Raw genomic sequence first — 21003 nt, 5'->3', positions numbered from 1 at the left:
CCAGAGAGGTCCTGAATATATGTGTTAGAGCCCCCGCAATCTCCTCCTTTGCCTCACACAGCAGCCTGGGATACATTTCATCCGGGCCTGGGGATTTATCCATTTTTAGGCCAGCTAAAACCGCCAATACTTCCCCCCGCTCGATGTTAATATGTTCGAGCATATCACAGTCCCCCCGCCCTATTTCTATGTCTACATCGTCCTTCTCCATAGTGAAAACAGACGCAAAAAATTCATTCAGAACCCCTCCTACATCTTCCGGCTCCACACACACATTGCCACTTTTGGCCCTAATGGGCCCTACTTTTTCCCTAGTTATCCTCTTACCCTTAATATACTTATAAAACATCTTCGGATTTTCCTTTATTTTGCTTGCCAGTGTTATTTCATGGCCCCTCCTTGATCTCCTAATTTCTTTTTTAAGTATCCCCCTGCACTTTTTGTACTCCTCTAGGGCTTCCTCCGTCTTTAGCCTTTTGTATCTACCAAAAGCCCTCCTTTTTTTCCTAATCCATTCCCGTATATCCCCTGACATCCAAGGTTCCCTGTGGTTTTTGGAACCACCCTTGACCTTTACGGGAACATGTTGCCATTGTATGTTCTCAATCTCCCTTCTGAAAGCCTCCCATTGCTCCGATGCGGATTTTCCTACAAGTAGCTGATCCCAGTCCATTTTGGCCAGATCCTGCCTTATCCTATTAAAATCGGCCTTCCCCCAATTTAGAACCTGTACCAAGATGGCAGTGCATGCGCCCTGCTGCAGGTAGAACCAGCCTGTATTTCTTTCACCAAGATGGCGGCGTGTAACCCGGGCCTGTCACTGAGAAAAAGACTCGCCGCTGCCGTTCGGCGGAACACATTCGGCCGCTGGATCTCATTCGGGCCTGAGACCATTCTCTAACTTTATAAACCATGGCAACCCGCAGTTTATTTATTTATTTATATAATAATTTTTTTTAATGACATTCAGAGAGCTCAAGTCTCGGCTCTTTGTATAAAGTCACAAGGCCCCATGCCTACAAGGCAGGGGCCCCAGTCTCTTCAAGTTAATGATGTGATCATCTTCACTTGTTCATCCAGATCGTGGGTCTCCAGGAATTCACTCAGTTGAGGGTTGGCGCTCCCAGTGGACAGTTTGTGCAGATCAAGCAGACACTGGTCAACATTCTTCTCCATCTGCAGGGCTCTCTGCATCGCTGAGCGGAGTCTCTCACTCTCCCGACCGAACAAGTGGACTGTAAAGAAGCTTAAAAACACTGGATTAATTTTTAAAACTTATCAAATTAAATTACAAACACATTGGCCAGGGTGATGATGCACTCCAGTCCCCGTGGCACCCACCGGTCTCGGAAGGCCTCAAGCATGCCGGCAGACACCGCGTGCTCCATCTCCAGGGCCACCCGAGCATGAACATAGCCGCGGAAGAGAGGCAGGCAATTGGGCCGAACGACCCCCTCGACCACCCGCTGCCTGGACCTGTTTATGGCCATCTTTGCCAGGCCCAGGAGCAGTCCTACAAGGAGGTCCTCCGACCTGCCCTCTCTCCTCCGCACCGGGTGGCCGTAGATCCGGGGCGTGGGACTGAAGTGCAGCCAAAAATCGAGGAGCAGCCCCTTCAAATAATGGAACAGGGGCTGCAACCTCTCACATTCCACATAAACATGGAACACGGACTCCTCTAGGCCACAAAAACAGCAAGCAGCCTGGGAGTCCGTGAGCTTATCTAAAATCTTATTGCACGGGACTGCTCCATGCAACACCCTCCAGGTCAAGTCCCCAATAGATAAAGGGAGGACTCCCGCACAGAGCGCCCCCCATTGGGGACCTCCGCCGGACGGCAAGATGGCACACCAAAGCGTGTCTGGACGGCAGGCAAAGATGACAAAGTGGAGAGTGTGCAGGAGCAGCCCGTACAGGAAACCCCTCCGCACAGAACTAAAAGGCACGGAGGGCATTTCCTCGAGATGGCTCAAGTTGTGAGGCACCGGTTCCCGAGAGGGGTTTCAGGGCCGCGCGCCGATGAGGAATTCCGTCTGAACAGGGGTCAGTTCGGACGGGATTGCCCCACGTGCCTGAGCCTCTCGATACACCTATTGGAGTCGGGGCCCAGCGCCACTTTCAGCGTCTCGATGGCTTTGGCCGCGAGCCGGACTTTGGCCCAGGACAGGTGCTGTGCCAGCTCCTCCAGCACCATCCAACCCGCTCCTCCGCCATCAAGCAGGTCCCCGACCCTGGTCACCTTACCAGGCACAGCCCTGCCCTCCGCCAGCCGCCCGATCCAGCGGTCACGGAGGTGCGGATTCCTGAGCAGCGGCTTCTGAAGGAGAGCCGCCACTCCTGATGGGGGAGAACTCCGCCTGGAGGCAATGCTGTTCCAGACCCATAGCAGTTCCTGGTAGAAGACAGGCAACTCCCGCAGGTAGGCACGCGTACGGCCCAATTCCACAAACAGGAGCTGCGTGTCATAGTTGAGGCCGTGCAGCTGGCGGAAGAAATACGTCGCCAGCGCACACCAGCGAGGAGGATTCTCGACGTACAGGTATCTCTGCAGTGTCCGAAGACGGAAAGTCGCCGCCTGGGTGCGAAGGCACACCAGCGCCTGACTGCCCTCCCTAAGCGGGAGACTCAGAACCGTGGCAGAGACCCAGTGCTTCCCTTTGTCCCAGAAGAAGTCGATGAGCTTCTTCTGCATCTTGGCGACAAACGCAGGGGGCGGGATCAAAGTGACCAACCGGTACCACAACATGGTGGCCACCAGCTGGTTTATGACCAGCGCTCGACCCCTGTGGACAACACTCGGAGCAGTCCTGTCCAGCATCCTAGGTGAGCAGTGACTTTGGCCTCCAGCTCTTGCCAATTCACCGGACAGGCATCCTCGGCGGGGCTGAGGTAGACTCCCAAGTAGAGGAGGTGCGTGGTGCTCCAGGCGAAGGGCTAACTCCTCCGGCAGGGAGTCCACCCGCCACTGGCCCACCAGGAGTCCAGAACATTACTCCCAGTTGATCCTGGTGGAGATTGCGTCCGAGTAAATCTGCTGGCATTCTCGCATCCTCCGCAAGTCAGCAGGATCCGTGACCATGAGGAGCACATCATCGGCGAAAGCCGAGAGGACGACTTCCACGCCCGGCCCTTGCAGAGCCAGTCCCGTCAACCTCTTCCGCAAGAGGCGCAGGAAAGGCTCCATGCAGACGGCGTATAAGTGACAGGACATGGGGCATCCCTGACACACCCCCCTCCCGAAGCAAAGGGGCACCGTCAAAGACCCGTTAACTTTTATCAGACACTCCGCGGCGGCATACAGAAGTCGGATCTGGGCGACGAAATGCGTCGAAGAGATACTCGTGATACACCCTGTCGCACGCCTTCTCCTGATCCAGGGAAAGGAAGGCGACCGACAGACCAGCCCTCTGGGAATGGTCATAGAGTCATAGAGTTTTACAGCACAGAAAGAGGCCCTTCGGCCCATCGTGTCTGCGCCGCCCATTCATCCCTGTCCAGTCTAATCCCATTTTCCAGCATTTGGTCCATAGCCTTGTATGCAATGGCATTTCAAGTGCTCATCCAAATGCTTCTTGAATGTTGTGAGGGTTCCTGCCTCCACCATCCTTTCAAGCATTGAGTTCCACATTCCAACCACCCTCTGGGTGAAAAAGTTCCTCCTCAAATCCCCTCTAAATCTCCTGCCCCTTACCCTGAATCTATGCCCCCTTGTTATTGACCCCCCCACTAAGGGGAAAAGTTCCTCTTTATCTACCCTATCTATGCCCCTCATTATTTTGTACACCTCAATCAGGTCCCCCCTCAGCCTTCTCTGCTCCAAGGAAAACAACTCCAGCCTGTCCAGCCTCTCTTCATAGCTGAGGCGCTCCATCCCAGGTAACATCCTGGTGAATCTTCTCTGCACCCTCTCCAAAGCAATCACATCCTTCCTATAGTGAGGCGACCAGAACTGCACACAGTACTCCAGCTGTGGCCTCACCAGCGTTTTGTACAGCTCCATCATAACCTCCCTGCTCTTATATTCTATGCCTCGGCTAATGAAGGCAAGTATCCCATATGCCTTTTTAAACACCTTATCTACCTGCTCCGCTGCCTTCAGGGATCTATGTACATGTACACCAAGGTCCCTCTGACCCTCTGTACTTCCTAGGGTCCTACCACTCATTGTGTATTCCCTTGCCTTATTTGTCCGTCCAAAATGCATCACCTCGCACTTTTCAGGGTTAAATTCCATTTGCCACTTTTCCGCCCATCTGACCAACCCGTTTATATCGTCCTGTAGCCGGAGGCTTTCCTCCTCGCAATTTACCACCCCACCAATTTTCGTGTCATCTGCGAACTTACTGATCATACCTTTTACATTTTCATCCAAATCATTTATGTAGATCACAAACAATAAGGGACCCAGCACCGATCCCTGAGGTACCCCACTGGACACAGGCTTCCAGTCACAAAAGCAACCTTCGACCATCACCCTCTGCCTCCTGCCACTCAGCCAGTTTAGGATCCAACGCGCCAAGGCACCCTGGATCCCATGGGCTCTTACCTTCTTGACCAGTCTCCTATGCGGGACTTTGTCAACAGCTTTACTGAAGTCCATGTAAACCACATCCACAGCATTTCCCTCATCCACCCCACTAGTCACCCCCTCGAAAAATTCGATCAGATTTGTTAGACATGATTTACCCTTGACAAAGCCATGCTGACTATCCCCGATTAATCCTTGCCTCTCCAAGTGGAGATTAATTTTGTCCCTCAGAATTTTTTCCAATAATTTCCCCACCACAGATGTTAGACTCACTGGCCTGTAATTCCCTGGTTTATCCCTGCTACCCTTCTTGAATAATGGTACTACGTTAGCTGTTCTCCAGTCCTCTGGTACATCCCCTGTGGCCAGAGAGGTTCTGAAAATTAGTGTCAGAGCCCCTGCAATCTCCTCCCTTGCCTCCCACAGCAGCCTGGGATACATCTCGTCCGGGCCTGTGGATTTATCCACTTTTTGGCCCGCTAAAACCGCTAGCACCTCCTCCCTCTCGATGCTAATATGTTCAAGTATGTCACAGTCCCCTTGCCCGATTTCTATGTCTGCATCGTCTTTCTCCATAGTGAACACAGATGCAAAAAATTCATTTAAAACCCCGCCTACATCCTCTGGCTCTACACACAGATTGCCACTTTGGTCCCTAATGGGCCCTACCCTTTCCCTGGTTATCCTCTTGCCCTTAATATACTTATAAAACATCTTAGGATTTTCCTTTATTTTGCTCGCCAGTGTTATTTCATGGCCCCTCCTCGCCCTCCTAATTTCTTTTTTAAGTATGCCCCTGCACTTTTTATACTCCTCTTGGGCTTCTTCTGTCTTTAGTCTTTTGTAACTGCCAAAAGCCCCCCTTTTATTTCTAATGCATTTTTGTATATCCCTTGTCATCCAAGGTTCCCTTTGCTTGTTGGTCCCACCCTTGACCTTTACAGGAACATGTTGGCGTTGTTCTCTCTCTATTTCCCTTCTGAAAGTCTCCCACTGTTTTGATGTGGATTTTCCTATAAGCAGCTGCCCCCAGTCCACTTTGGCCGGATCCTGCCTTATCATATTAAAATCGGCCTTCCCCCAATTTAGAACCCTTATTTCCGGGCCGTCTTTGTCTTTTTCCATGACCACCTTAAATCTCACCGAATTATGGTCACTGTCGCCAAAATGCTCTCCTACTGACACTTCCACCACTTGCCCGGCTACATTCCACAGAATTAGGTCCAGTACCGCCCCCTCTCTTGTAGGACTTTCTACATGTTGGCTCAAAAAGCTCTCCTGGATGCACTTTAAGAATTCTGCACCCTCTAAGCCTTTCACACTCTGACTGTCCCAATTTATATTGGGGAAGTTGAAATCCCCCACTATTATTACCCTATTATTTTCGCACTTCTCTGAGATTTGCCTACATATCTGTTCCTCTATCTCCCCCTGACTGTTTGGGGGCCTATAGTACACTCCCAGCAAAGTGCTTGCCCCCTTTTTGTTTTTAAGTTCTACCCATATGGCCTCATTAGAGGAACCCGCTAATATATCATCCCTCCTTACAGCAGTAATTGACTCCTTAATTAATATTGCAACACCCCCTCCCCTTTTACACCCCCCTCTGTCTCGCCTGAAGATTCTATACCCCGGAATATTGAGCTGCCAGTCCTGACCCTCCCTCAACCATGTCTCCGCGATAGCAACAATATCGTACTCCCATGTGTTCAACAACAACTTCAGTTCATCCACCTTATTTGCAAGACTCCTTGCATTAAAATAAATGCCTTCCAGCCCTGCCATATTCTCTTTTGCCTTCACATATTTGCTCTGCCTTCCCAGCTGACTTGTTTTTCCCTCTGTATTTGGCCGTAAATCACCCCCTACTATAGCTCCACTCTGTACCCCAACCCCCTGCCAAGTTAGTTTAAACCCTCCCCAGCAGTGCTAGCAAACCTCCCCGCAAGGATATTGGTTCCCCCCTGGTTCAGGTGTAAACCGGACCAGATGGATGTTATCGTGGATAGTCTGGCCCAGGACCATGTAGGACTGATCGGGGTGGATCATGTGGGCCAGCATGGTGCCAAGGCGGCCAGACATGGCCATGGCAAAAATTTTATAATCCGTGCTGAGGAGGGAGTCCGGACACCAGTTCTTTTTTTTAAAAAGGCGGAGATTGCCCCTCTTAGGCAGCAGGACAATGACCGCCCTGTGCCACGAGAGGGGCATCTCCCAGGTCGCCAGGCTTTCCCCCAGGACCCATGCGTATTCACCCCCCAAGACGTCCCAGAATGCCCTGTGGAACTCCACGGTCAGCTCGTCCAACCCCGGGGACTTTCCCCTCGAGAGCTGGCCGAGGGCGCCGGTCAGCTCCATCAAGTTTAGCGGAGCATCCAATTTTTCAGCGCCCTCCGGGCCGACCTTCGGCAGGTCCTCCCACAAAACTCTGCACGCATCCTCACTGGACAGATCCGGAGAGAACAGAGCCCCATAATAGGCCTGGGTCTCCGCGCTGATCCCCTCCGGATCCGAGACCAGAGATCCGTCGTCGGCCAGCAGCCCCAAGAGCTCCTTACGGACCCCCCGTCTTTTTTCCAGCAAGTAGAAGAAGGGGGAGCCGCGGTCCAGGTCCCGGAGGATCTGGATCCGCGACCTCACATACGCGCCTCGGGACCCGACGAGCTGCAGGTCCTTCAGCATGTCCTTCTTCTCTTCGTACACCTTCCGCAGGGCCGGGTCATCGACGACTTGACCGAGACGGGACTCCAGTTCGAGGAGCTCCCTCTCCAACCGCCCAACCTGGGCTTCCTGCCTCTTGGTCGACCCCCTCACGTACTCCTGACAGAAGAGACGGACGTGAGCCTTGCCCACATCCCACCATAGCCTCAAGGGGGGGAAAACCCCCCCCCCGCCTCCTTCTCCAGTCGGCCCAGAACCGATGAAACAAATCCCGGAACCGCTCGTCCTCCAGCAGCAGGTTGTTAAAATGCCAGTACGCGGACCCCCCCCGTGCGTGTAACAGAACGAGCTCCGCCCACACCAGGTGGTGGTCCGTGCACGGCCCCGGCTGCATTGAAGCCGCCGGAACGCAGGAGAAATGTAAAGGCGGTCGATTCTGGACCTTCCTCCTCCAGACCTCACGTCCACCAAGTCGAAGGACCCGACCAGGTCCCTCAACTCCTCCATCGCCACCAGGCTGTACGGGGGACCCGAACGGTCCCTCGCCTCAAGGGTGCAATTAAAATCCGCCCCGAGGATGACGCACTCGCCGACGGCGATGGAGCCCAGAAGAGCGGACACTTCTTCAAAGAAGCGCACTTTGCGCACCGGCCACGGGGGCATACACGTTCACAAGATAGAGCGGCATGCCCCCCAGGTGAACAGTGACCTGGAGCAAATGGCCCGGCACATGCTCCTTGACCCCCAAGATCTCTGGCTGAAAATGCAGGGCCAGCAAGATAGCCACCCCGCTGGAATAGTTGGAGAGGTGACTTATGCTGACCCCTCCTTGCCACTCCAGGAGCCACGTGGCCTCGTCCTCCGGAACGGTGTGGGTTTCTTGCAGGAAGCACACCGCATACCTCCTGTCCCGGAGGACCGAGAGGTTATTAAATCTATGGCGCGCATCTCGCTGCTATTGATGTTGAGGCTGGCTATGGTTATCTTCATGACAAGAGCATAGTGCAACCGCTACTTAACCTAACGGGAGGAGGGAGAGCGGCCGCTTGTCGACCACCACTCCTTCAGCAGCCCAGTGAGGAATTTGTTGATCCGATGCTGCTCGCGCGACCCCGCGCCCTCGTCCGCACCCATGGATTTGACAGCGGCACAGACGGAGCCAACGAGCAGCGCCAGATCTGACCATCTGTTTAGGGCCAGCCGGACTTTGCCAGGGTGACCCCGGCACGCAGCCAGAAAGTCCCAGAGTCCCACAACGGGGATGAGGGGGGACTTGGAGGGGGGCACGAGGGTATCCGCCACCTCACTGGCGACGGAGTCTGACTCATCCTTGGTGCTCTCCACCGGGTCCCCGTCCTCCTCCGGGAGGTCGTCATCAGCCAGCCCCACCTCTGTCTCGATCCCACCCCCAGGATCGGCGGCAGAGGATTCCTCCCTGGGATCCTCCGGAGGTGCTGGGTCAGGAGGCGGCGGCAGTTCGGGGCCCCCCTCCGCCCCAGGCACCGGGGTGCATGGGGAAACCAGGGAGTACACTATACCCATTTCCCCCAACACCCCCGGTGACAGCATCGGAGATGGAGTCAGGGGGTCTTCCCCCCTCACCGCCATCAGCCACCGACCCAGCGGACTGGGGAGCTTGAATACATTCCTCGGCCACATCGAGCAACGCCTGGGAATGGTCCGGACTGTCCTGGGTGAGCCCAGGCTCACTGGCCTCGCCAACCCCAGTCTCCAGGGCGCCTGACATGGCGAGATGTAATGATTCTTGTGTTATTTCCTCTGCGGGTAGATCCACGGCCCCCCCTCCTCATGCACAGGGTCTCTTCCCCGTCCTCGGGAGGCGCAGGCGGGACAGACTCATCTGTCGTACCCTCCCGAGGGACAGGCAACTCCTGCCGAATACAGAAGACGCTAATAGTAGGCGGGGGGGGGCGCAGCACCCACGGCGGGCGACGATTCCCTCTGCGAGGAGGGACATTGTCTCTCGTGGTCCTCCTCCTCTCCCAGCGACTCGCGCCTCCTTTTTGTTATGGAGGGACACGAAGGCTGGGAGACCTCCATACCTACCGGAGCCTCCTCCTCCGCTCCCTCCCATCGCGCGGGTTGTTCGGGTCCCTCGAGCCTGAGCCCGGTCGCAGGTCTTACTTCTTTCGCCTCAGCGGTTGCGATCATGGGCCCGGGCATGAGGCCCCCCCAAACTCCGAGACTCTGCCGCCACCAGCGCAAGGTATGCGGGTGTAAGTTCCAGCAGATCGTCCGTATCCACGTGCTCACCGAGGGGACCCGTCCTAAGGTGCTTCATCTTGTTCCGCACCTTCCCTTCGCTCGGACGCTCTCCCTCCCCCCCGCTGAAGGCTGTGATGGCATTGGCCTCCGGCGTCGATCGTGCATCAGGTGTTGAGGACGCGCGGACAGAATCGGGGGGGGCGAGCGGCGGCGGCGCCAGCCTTGGCTGCCTCAGATGTTCTGGTGGTCTTGGAGGTGGGGCAGTTCTTTCGTACGTGCCCCACCTCCTTACAGGCGTGGCACCGCACACCGTCCGACGTCCAAAAGAAGCGGTAGGCAGCCCCCTCGTGGCATACAATAAAAGTGCCCTCGGTGTCCTCCTGCGCCAGCTGAACAAAAAGCTGGTGCCGGAAGGAGAAGACGTGCTGGAGGCTGGCCTCCCTGCATCCGAGCAGGATTGGTGTGATCCCCAACCTCACCTCCCCCAGTTGATGTAGGTGGGGGAGGAGGAGCTCAGCCGAAAAAAAGGGTGGGACGTTTGATAAAAGGATCCTCTGCACGGTGGCCTTGAGAGGATCCACCAGCAGGAAGGTCCCGCCCACGGTGAGCCCCTTGGTTACGGCCAGGGACACCGCCCGCTCCGATGCCAGGAAGAACACAGCCTTGCCATACATTTTCGAGGCGACGACGATGGCTGAAGGGCCGACAACCCCAGCCATGGCCTTCACGCATGCTTTGATAGTCATGTTGGGGTGAGTGTAGCTCTTCACCCTGTGTTTTTTAGTGTGAAGGCGGAAAGGTGATGGGGCAGCAGAAGCAGTGGGAGCAGCCTTGGCCGTGGCTGCCACACTTGCGTATGGCCTTGCTGGCCCCATCACCGGCGATGATGTGGTCAACATCGTGGGGCGCTTATTATAAAGGGCTACACCCACCCCAAGTCACAGGCTTGGTGATGTTAATGGCCTCAACGGTTGTTTTCCCTGAGCAGAGGGAGCTTTAAAAGTGAAGGCACACCTCTCCCCTTGTTGATTAAATTGGGAGAGGGGCCTTCTCCCCTCTGCTCAATGGGCAATTAATGGATATGAGGTGCCTCTTTAGAGAGACAAAGAGAGAGAGAAAGGGTGGGGTGGGAAGGAGAGAGGCCGCAGGGGCTGGGTCTCCACTCAAGTTGGTGGGTGGGTGCTCGCAGGGGTGCACTCTCTGAAAAATAATCTCTGTTGATGGTCTTCTTGTGGGGGGAGAAGATGTCTTCACCTGGGAAAATAAAGCTGGAGATGCCCAGGCTCAGTCCACCACCAGGTCTTAACGATGTGATAATTAAATGATGACTTCGCCTGGGCACCTCCAGCTGTCCCAGGTCAAGCAATAGGGAGGGGTGTTTGCTAGTGGTGTGTGTGGCCTAGTTTTTACAAGAGCCACACACACTCACACACACCCCTAGTTGTTTTCTTCTCCTTCTTCTTTCCTCCCCCCCACTTAAATACAAAGTCTTTATGAGAGTGCACCATGAAACACCCACCTGTCGAAGTTTTCCAACGGCTCTCCCTGCTTCTGAACAGATGTAGGATGTTCGTTTTTCTCCCCTCTCTCCCTCTCCTGTAATGGAGACCAGTTGGGGAAACAGTGATGGGATGGCTTCCCTTTGTTGTTAGCTCTGGTCTGGTCTCCTGGTCGCCTGGTCTCTCCTCTCCTCTGGCACCCCAATAGTAGCTGCAGCAGAAACAGATGTGGTCTCTCCTCCTGGACGCAGAGAGAGAGAGACCTCAGCTGTCCTCTCCTGGTCTCTCCTCTCCTGTCCTCTGGCACCCCAATAGTAGCTGCAGCAGCAACAGATGTGGTCTCTCCTCCTGGACGCAGAGAGAGAGAGACCTCAGCTGTCCTCTCCTGGTCTCTCCTCTCCTCTCCTCTGGCACCCCAATAGTAGCTGCAGCAGCAACAGATGTGGTCTCTCCTCCTGGACACAGAGATAGAGAGAGACCTCTCCTCTCCTCTCCTCTCTTCTGGCACAGCAGCAGCAGAAGATCCTGGCTGGCTATCAGGGATCCCAGGGTTCATTAACCCGCTCCCTGAGCGTTCCCGATCCCAACAACTCTCTGAGTGAAAACATTTCTCCTCATCTTTGCCATCCGAATGAGATTGAACCATTTTTCACCACCTGTAGGGGTGACTCTGAGTTGCCCCAGTGACACCAGACGGGAGCAAAACCCATGAAGGCAAGTGCCCCACAGATATTAAACAACGAATAACCGCTTACTTGGGTTTATAAACAGAGGAATAGAATATAAAAGCAAAGAGATGATGCTGGAACTTCATAAATCACAGGTTAGGCCTCAGCTGGAGTGTTGTGGACAAGTCTGGGCCCCACACTTGAGGAAAGGTGTAAAGGCCTTAGAAAGGGCCCAGAGGAGGTTTACCAGGATGTTACCCGGGATGAGGGACTTCAGTTATGAGGAGAGGTTGGAAAAGTAATAAAATTAATTGGAATTAATAATCCGGTAGGGTTGCCCTGGTTCATTCTACTGCCTTATAATTTGGGCTTTAAGCAGAAGTCCAAATTGCTCAGGCAGTATTGTGTAAGCCACAAAGAATATACTCCATCTATTATTCTATAATAAGGGCCGAGACTGAAGGTTTTTATGGCCACAGATCAAGAGATCATAATAGAAGCATATTGACAGACTGGTGAGGTCACACCTGGAATACTGCGTGCAGTTTTGGTTTCCATATTTACGAAAAGATATACTTGCTCTCGAGGCAGTTCAGAGAAGGTTCACTTGGTTGATTCCGGAGATGAGGGGGTTGACTTATGAGGAAAGGTTGAGTAGGTTGGGCCTCTACTCATTGGAATTCAGAAGAACTGGAGGCGATCTTATCGAAACATATAAGATTGTGAGGGGGCTTGATCGGGTGGATGCGGGGAGGATGTTTCCACTGATGGGTGAGACTAGAACTAGGGGGCATAATCTCAGAATAAGGGGCTGCCCTTTCAAACCTGAGATGAGGAGAAACTTCTTCACTCAGAGGGTAGTAAATCTATGGAATTTGCTACCTCAGAGAGTTGTGGAAGCTGCGACATTAAATAAATTTAAAACAGAGATAAACAGTTTCCTAGCTGATAAGGGAATTAGGGGTTACGGGGAGCGGGCAGGGAAGTGGACGTGAGTCTAGGTTTGGATCAGCCATGATCCTATTGAATGGTGGAGCAGGCCCGAGGGGCCGTATGGCCTACTCCTGCTCCTACTTCTTATGTTCTAAGTTCGGACTGTCCTCAGAATCACAGAAGAATCATAGAAACCCCACAGTGCAGATAGAGGCCATTTCGGCCCATCGAGCCTGCACCGACACATATCCCACCCGATCCCCGTAATCAACACATATCCCACCCTATCCTCCTTGGAACAGAGAAGGTTCAGAGGTGATTTAATAGAGGTTTTCAAGATGGTGAGCGATTTTGATAGAATAAATTGGGAAAGAAACATTCGCTCTGGTGAGTGGGTCAATAACTAGAGGTCAAAGATTCAAAAATATTGGCAAAAGATCTAGAGGAGAGATGAGGAGAAATGTTTCCGCTCAGAGTTGTGGGGATCTGGAACACTCGATCTGAAAAGATGGTGGAAGCTGATTCCGTTAATAATTGTAAAGCAGAGTTGGACGGGAACTTGAGCAACTGACAGGGTTACGGACAAAAAGTGAGGATGTGGGACTAAACACGACGACTCTTTCAAAGAGCCGGCACAGGCATGATGGGCCGAATGGCCTCCTTCTGTGCTGTAAGTCGCTATGAATCTATTCTATGAATAATAACTGTACAATACAGCGACACTCACAAATAATAATTCAATCATAATGTGATTGTGAGGATCGATTATTGCCACTTAGAATCATAGAAAGTTACAGCACGGAAGGAGGCCATTTCAGCCCATCGTGTCCGTGCCAGCCAACAAAGAGCTATCCAGCCTAATCTCACTTCCCAGCTCTTGGTCCATAGCCCTGCAGGGTAAAGCATCCCAAGTGCACATCCAAGTACTTTTTAAATGTGGTTAGGGTTCCTGCCTCTACCACCCTTTCAGGCAGTGAGTTCCAGACCCCCACCACCCTCTGGGTGAAGAAATTTCCCCTCAAATCCCCTCTAAACCTTCCCCCAATTACTTTAAATCTGTGGCCCCTGGTTTTTGACCCCTCTGCTAAGGGAAATAGATCCTTTCTATCCACTTTATCTATGCCCCTCATAAATTTATACACCTCAATAAGGTCTCCCCTCAGCCTCCACTGTTCCAAGGAAAACAGACCCAGCCTATCCAGTCTTTCCTCAGAGCTAAGATTCTCTACTCCCGGCAACGTCCTTGTAAATCTCCTCTGTACCCTCTCTAGTGCAATCACATCTTTCCTGTAATGTGGTGACCAGAACTGCATGCAGTATTCTAGCTGAGGCCTAACTCGTGTTTTATACAGTTGAAGCATAACCCCCCTGCTCTTGTATTCTATGCCACGGCTAATAAAGGCAAGCATTCCGTACACCTTCTTAACCACCTTATCTACCTGGCCTGCTACCTTCAGGGATCTGTGGACATGCACTCCAAGGTCCCTTTGTTCCTCTACACTAATCAGTGTCCTAACATTTAATGTGTATTCCCTTTCCTTGTTAGTCCTCCCCAAATGCATTACCTTGTGGGAGACTACAGTCTCCCATGTAAAGAAATAGGCAACACAGCAAGCTACAAGAAGTAGGTCTTTACTCCAATTCTCACAATACAGTACTGAATTCATAAAGCCCGCGAGCCTGTGATGACTCACGGATTGGTCACCTGCTGGAACCTGATTGGTTTTCCTTCTCTCAGCAGCAGGCAAGTCTGAACATGCCTTATTCCTCTCAGCTTGCAACTGTCTTGTGGGGGGAGGGGAATACAGCAGTTAAAAGGGGATTATACAGGTTTATCTACATACACACAGTGTTTCCCCAATGTGGCAACGCCACATACGCCCCCCCAGAATCCTCGTTAACTGTAAAAGTCAGTCTCTGCGGAGGTTTGACCAAACGGCCGTAGTGGCTGTAGTAGCCATCTGGCGTGTGAGGAGGGCTGTCTGGGAGGTCGGCCGGTTGGTTCGTCGGCTGGTCTGGCGGCTGGTCTGCCGGTGGGCTGGCTGGACGGGCTGCCGGCGAAGGTGGGGTGGCGGCCGGGAAGTAAGGTTCTGGCGTGTCTTGGTCCTCTTGTGGGGCCGCCGCCAACGCGGGAGGTCTGCCCCGCCATGGGGGAAGAGCCAGACGAAACGGGAAGCTGAGGTCCAGGTGCGCCGGTTTGAGGCGGTCTACTGAAACAAGGTCCAGCTTCCCGCCGACGTCGATAAGAAAAGCTTTTTCCCCCGTCTCCAATACTGAGAAGGGGCCGGTGTATGGTGCCTGCAGCGGGCCTCTGTGCGCGCGTCCCAGCGCACGAAGATGAACTCCACATGTCGTAAGTCCCAAGGCACGTAGGACGGCTGCGGGCCGTGTTGCGAAGTGGGCACTGGACGGTATTGCTGGGCCACGTCCTGGTGCAGGAAAAGCTGTCTGGCGGCCGACCACGGTTCCGTTGTCAGGGGGAGGAAGTCGCCTGGTACTCTGAGCAGTTGGCCGTAGACCATCTCGGCCGCAGAGGTGCGGAGGTCCTCTTTGGGCGCGGTGCGCAATCCCAGGAGGACCCAGGGTAGTTTGTCGATCCAGCTGGTGTCGGCCAGGCTGTCGCGGAGGGAGGCTTTCAAGGAACGATGAAAGCGCTCGCAGAGCCCGTTGGCCTGCGGGTGGTAGGCTGTTGTCCTGTGCAACTTGGTGCCAAGGCCGGCGGTGATGGCATTCCACAAGTGGGAGGTGAACTGGGGGCCTCTGTCCGAGGGTATGTCGGTCGGCACACCGAACCGGGCCACCCATGTCAAGACGAATGCTCGCGCGACGTTGGTCGTGGTGGTGGAGGTGAGTGGAACTGCCTCGGGCCATCTGGTGGTGCGGTCGACGATCATGAGCAGGTGTGTGAAACCGTGCGACGGCGGCAAGGGGCCTACCAGATCGATGTGGATGTGGTCGAAACGCCTCTCGGGCACCGGGAAACACTCCAATGGCACCTTGGTGTGCTGTTGGACCTTAGCGCGCTGACACGCCACGCATGTGTTGGTCCAGTCTCTCACATCCTTGTGGAGTCCAGGCCAGACGAACTTGGTGGACATGAGTTTCTGAGACGCACGCATCCCTGGATGTGAGAGGCCGTGGATGATGTCGAAAACTCGCTTGCGCCAGGCGGATAGGATGACCGGCCTAGGCGAGGGGACTGAGACGTCGCACAGGAGGGTTGTGCCGGCTGCGTGGAAGTGGATGTCGGCCAGAGTGAGGCTGGTGGTTGACGTCCTGAGGGCCTGGATCTCCGCGTCGGTGGCCTGGTCTCTCGCCATGCTGGCGTAGTTGATGCCCAGGTGCATTGCATGGAGCGAGGGTCTTGAGAGGCAGTCGGCCACCAAATTGTCCTTGCCGGTGACGTGGCGGATGTCCGTGGTGAACTCCGAGATGAAGTTGAGTTGGCGCTGTTGGCGCGTGGACCAGGGTTCGGTTACTTTGGCCATGGTAAAAGTGAGCAGCTTGTGGTCCACGAATGCGGTGAACGACCGGCCTTCCAGGAGGAAATGGAAGTGTCGGATTGCCAGGAACAGGGCCAGGAGCTCTCTGTCGAACGTGCTGTAGGCCTGCTCGTTCTTGCACAGCTGTCGGCTGAAAAATGCCAGTGGCTGCCACGCGCCTTCGACCCACTGTTGCTGGACAGCGCCGACGGCATAATCCGAGGCGTCCATGGTGAGGGCGGTCTTGGCGCCCGGGATGGGGTGGGCCAGTAGTGTGGCATTGGCCAAGGCGCTTTTGGTCTGGTGGAAGGCTGTCGCCATCTTGCTGGACCAGGTGAGTTGCTCTTTGCCCGTTTTGCCCCTGGTGGCTTCGTAGAGGGGGTGCATGAGTGAGGTGGCCTTGGGCACGAAACGGTGATAGAAATTGACCATCCCCAAAAATTCCTGCAGCACCTTGACCGAGGTGGGCTGGGGAAAGTCCACCACCACCTGCACCTTGGAAGGTAGGGGAATGGCTCCCCTTGGCGAGATTCTGTGGCCGAGAAAGTCAATTTGGGCTGCTCTGAACTGGCATTTGGCCGGGTTGATGATTAGCCCATGTTGGCTGAGGCACTGGAAAAGAGAGCGCAAATGCGCGATGTGCTCGGCCTTGCTGGTGCTGGCCATGAGGATATCGTCCAGATAGACAAACAGGAAGCTCAGGTCCCGTAGGACGGAATCCATGAGCCGTTGGAAGGCCTGTGCGGCATTCTTGAGCCCGAAGGGCATGCGCAGGAACTCGAACAGTCTGAAGGGGGTGATGACCGCCGTCTTCTGGACGTCTGCGTGCTGGACGGGGACCTGATGGTAACCGCGAATCAGGTCGACCTTGGAAAAGACGGACTTTCCTGCTAGGTGTGCCGAGAAGCCTTGGATGTGCGGAATGGGGTATCTATCGGGCGTGGTGGCGTCGTTGAGCCAGCTGTAGTCGCCACAGGGGCGCCAGCCACCGCCCGGCTTGGGCACAATGTGGAGGGGGGACGACCAGGGGCTGTTCGAGCGGCGGATGATGCCCAGTTTCTCCATTGTGGTGACTTCTTCCTTGGCCACCGCCATCTTGGCTGGGTCCAGGAGTCTGGCTCGGGCGAACACTGGTGGTCCCGTAGTGGCGATGTGGTGCTCGACACCATGCTTGGCTGCCGCGGCTGAGAAGGTCGGTTGTGTGAGCCTCGGGAAATCTGCGAGTAGGCGGGCGTAGTCGTCATCCGCCGGGACAGAGCAGGACCCGATGAGGGCTGGGCTGTTGCTCTGCTGGCAGGCCAGTGAAGCGAAAGTTGCTGCATCGATCAGGCACCTGTCGCGGACGTCAACCAGGAGTCCGTGGGCGCAAAGAAAATCGGCGCCCAGCAAGGGATGTGCCACCGAGGCCATCACGAAATCCCACGTAAATCACTGGCTATTGAAACAAACCTCGCCCGTCGCTTTCCAAAAGTAGCGATGGCTGCGCCATTTGCCGCCACGAGGGGTGGGCTGCTGCAGCCTGCCTGGATGTCGAGCTGGGAGGCAGGAATTATGCTGCATTGGGCTCCGGTGTCCCAAAGGAATCTGCGCCCTGAAAGGGAGTCGGTTATGTACAGCAGTTTACCTGCAGTGCCGATGGCCATCGTGGCGGCGGGGGTGCGGTCGAGCGGGCCTAGACGGCGGTGCGGGGCTGGCACGTTGGGCCGGGCGACCATCTTGGTTTGATTGAAAGAGCAGGGTGCTCTGCAGCGTTGGGCCTTGTGGCCGAAACGCGCGTGGTAGTAGCATAGTTGTGCGGCCTGGCGAGGCGGCGCGCGCTCGGTGGTGTCGGGGAGCCTCGCGGCTGCAGAGCCGAGTTGGGCGACGGCGAAGACTTTGTCCATGGCGGCTGCCAGTTGTACGCAGTCCGTGATCGGGGACCCCGCGAGGGCAGTCTGTACCTGCTGAGGAAGCAGGCTGAGGAAAAGGGCCCGAAACAAGAAGCACTGCGGTTCAGAGCCCAGGAGCGCAAGCATCCGGCTCATCAACTGGGTCGGGGTAGAGTCGCCGAGGCCTGGTAGTGAAAGAAGCCTACGGGCCCTCTCCTCCCCGGACAGGCCGTAAGCCTGCAGCAAGCGGCCCTTAATGGTTGAGTATTGCCGGTCTGTGGTGGGTTCCCCAGCAGGTCGAGAACTTCGGCGGCGGTGGAGCTTGCTAGTGCTGAGACTACGTGGAGGTACTTTTCTTCATCATCTTGAACTCTGCGAAGGGTGAATTGGGCCTCCGTATGCGCGAATCAAGCTGGTGCTTGGTGTTCCCAGAAGGTGGGGAGCTTCAAGGACGCGGTGCCGGCCGACATCGGGCTGCTGCTGGTTGCCGTCGGGTTGTTGCTGGCCTCTGTAGGGCTACGTGAGTCGGGGGCTTCGGCCGCCGACATTCGGGGTCACCAATGTGGGAGACTACAGTCTCCCGCGTAAAGAAATAGGCAACACAGCGAGCTACAAGAAATAGGTCTTTACTCCAACTCTCACAATACAGTACTGAATTCGTAAAGCCCGCGAGCCTGTGATGACTCACGGATTGGTCACCTGCTGGAACCTGATTGGTTTTCCTTCTCTCAGCAGCAGGCAAGTCTGAACATGCCTTATTCCTCTCAGCTTGCAACTGTCTTGCGGGGGGAGGGGAATACAGCAGTTAAAAGGGGACTATACAGGTTTATCTACATACACACAGTGTTTCCCCAATGTGGCAACGCCACAACCTCACGCTTCCCCGGATTGAATTCCATTTGCCACTGTTCTGCCCACCTGACCAATGTATTAATATCTTCCTGCAGTCTACAGCTTCCTTCTTCAGTATCAACCACACAGCTGATTTTAGTATCATCTGCAATCTTCTTAATCATACCCTCTGTAATCTGAGGCGCCCACCGGTCACGGAAGGCATCAAGCGTACCGGTCAAAACACCGCCTGCTCCCTCTCCAGGGCCACCCAGGCACGGACAAGACCATGGGAGAGAGGGAGGCAGCCAGAGTGACCCCACCCCATGGGCCCCGCCCATCCTGGACCTACAAATTGCTGTTTTTACCAGGCCCAAGAGCAGGTCCAGCAGAAGATCCTCTGACTTACCCACCCCACTCTGCACCGGGCGGGCAGGCAAAGATTGGGAGCATGGGGCTAAAGTGTAACCAAGAGTTGAGGAGTAGCCCCTTCAGGTAACTACACATGGGCTGCAACCTCTCACACTGAATATATACACGGCCCGTGGACACATCTGGCCTTGGAGTCTGGAAAGGATCTTAGAAATTGTTGCACACGACAGCTCCCTGCAACAGTCTCCACCCCAGATCCCCAATGGTGCTGGGAAGGACTCCCGCATAGAGAGCCCTCCATTGGGGACCCTCGCCTCCGTCAGACAGCAAGATGACCTGCCAGTCTGATTGAGATTGGGCAATAAACAAAATTAATCAATAAATGACACAGAAACCCGAGTCCCCGGATCCTCAGCCCTGGTGTGAAGTACGCTGGCCACCAATTTTCCGTTGCTAGCTCACACCTCAGGCCCCGCCCAGTCTGGTTTAATTGCTAAATGTTTTCTAACTCGGGTTCAGGCCTGTCATTCTGAGGGAAACAAGGCCTCATTTATTGGTGTGTCCCACCCGAGCGGCTGTTAATGGCTTTAATAAACTGGATGCAAGGTTGTTTTTAAAGGTGGAAAGAGTTGAAAAACGCAACTAGTGATGCCTCAAAACTCACGGAGAGAGAAATCCACTTCATCAGCGCCCCTGCCACAGGACTCAATATCCACCCCCTCCACCACTGGTGCACTGTGTCTGCAGTATGTACGGTCTACAAGATGACCACGGTCAGGCCATGTGGAGTCAAGGGCCAGGCAGCAGAATGGATGGAAAGATCGCTACAAACTTCCCTTAACTCCAACCCTCTGATTTCTGTTTTGTAGCCAGCTTTCCATCCATTCTGCTGCCTGGCCCTTCACTCCACACGGCCTGACCTTGGTCATCTTGTCGATCTTACATACTGTTATGGATAGCAAGCTGGTTACAAAACAGAAAAAAGAGTAGGGGTTAAGAATAGCTACTCAGACTAGCAAAAGGTGGGAAGTGGTGTTCCACAGGGATCGGCACTGGGATCACTATTGTTCACCATTTACATAAACGATTTGGACGCGTGAATCAGAAGAACAATTTCAAAGTTTGTCGATAACACCAAATTGGGAGGTAGAGTTAATACTGAGGAAGATAAAATGCAAGACATTAATAAATTTCAGAATGGGTGTGTAATTGGCAAATGAATTTCACTGTAGATCAGTGTGAGGTGCTGTGTTAATGAATTTCACTGTAGATCAGTGTGAGGTGGTGTGTTAATGAATTTCACTGCAGATCAGTGTGAGGCGGTGTGTTAATGAATGTCACGATAGATCAGTGTGAGGTGGTGTGTTAATGAATTTCACTATAGATCAGTGTGAGGTGGTGTGTTAATGAATTTCATGATAGATCAGTGAGGTGGTGTGTTAATGAATGTCACGATAGATCAGTATGAGGTGGTATGTTAATGAATGTCACTGTAGATCAGTGTGAGGTGGTGTGTTAATGAATGCACTATAGATCAGTGTGAGGTGGTGTGTTAATGAATTTCACTATGGATCAGTGTGAGGCGGTGTGTTAATGAATTTCACCATAGATCAGTGTGAGGTGGTGTGTTAATAAATTTCACTATAGGTCAGTTTGAGGTGGTGTGTTAATGAATTTCACTTTAGATCAGTGTGAGGTGGTGTGTTAATGAATTTCACTATAGATCAGTGTGAGGTGGTGTGTTAATGAATTTCACTATAGGTCAGTGTGAGGTGGTGTGTTTTGGTGGGAAGAATAAGGAGGCCACTCACTACTTGGACAAGGGGGTGAAATTGGGTTGCTTTGTGCCTCCCACGATATTCAGCAGGAGGTTAGCGGCGTAGGTAATCAGTAGCTCCCCACGGCACTGCACCGCCGGCAATTACATCATCGCCA

General features: G+C 54.0%; 1 protein-coding gene across 1 annotated transcript in view; it reads left to right on the top strand.

Moving 5' to 3' along the window:
* The window catches only part of LOC147092001 (uncharacterized), a 160203-nt gene that overhangs the window by 104439 nt on the left and 34761 nt on the right, over positions 1 to 21003 (top strand).

This window comes from Somniosus microcephalus, unplaced genomic scaffold, assembly GCF_052327205.1.
Source record: "Somniosus microcephalus isolate GS21.2 unplaced genomic scaffold, FLI_Smic_1.0 unresolved_chr3, whole genome shotgun sequence".
NCBI classification, from domain to species: domain Eukaryota; kingdom Metazoa; phylum Chordata; class Chondrichthyes; order Squaliformes; family Somniosidae; genus Somniosus; species Somniosus microcephalus.
Note: the sequence above shows the minus strand (reverse complement) of the source record. Positions and strands in the feature narration are given on the sequence as shown.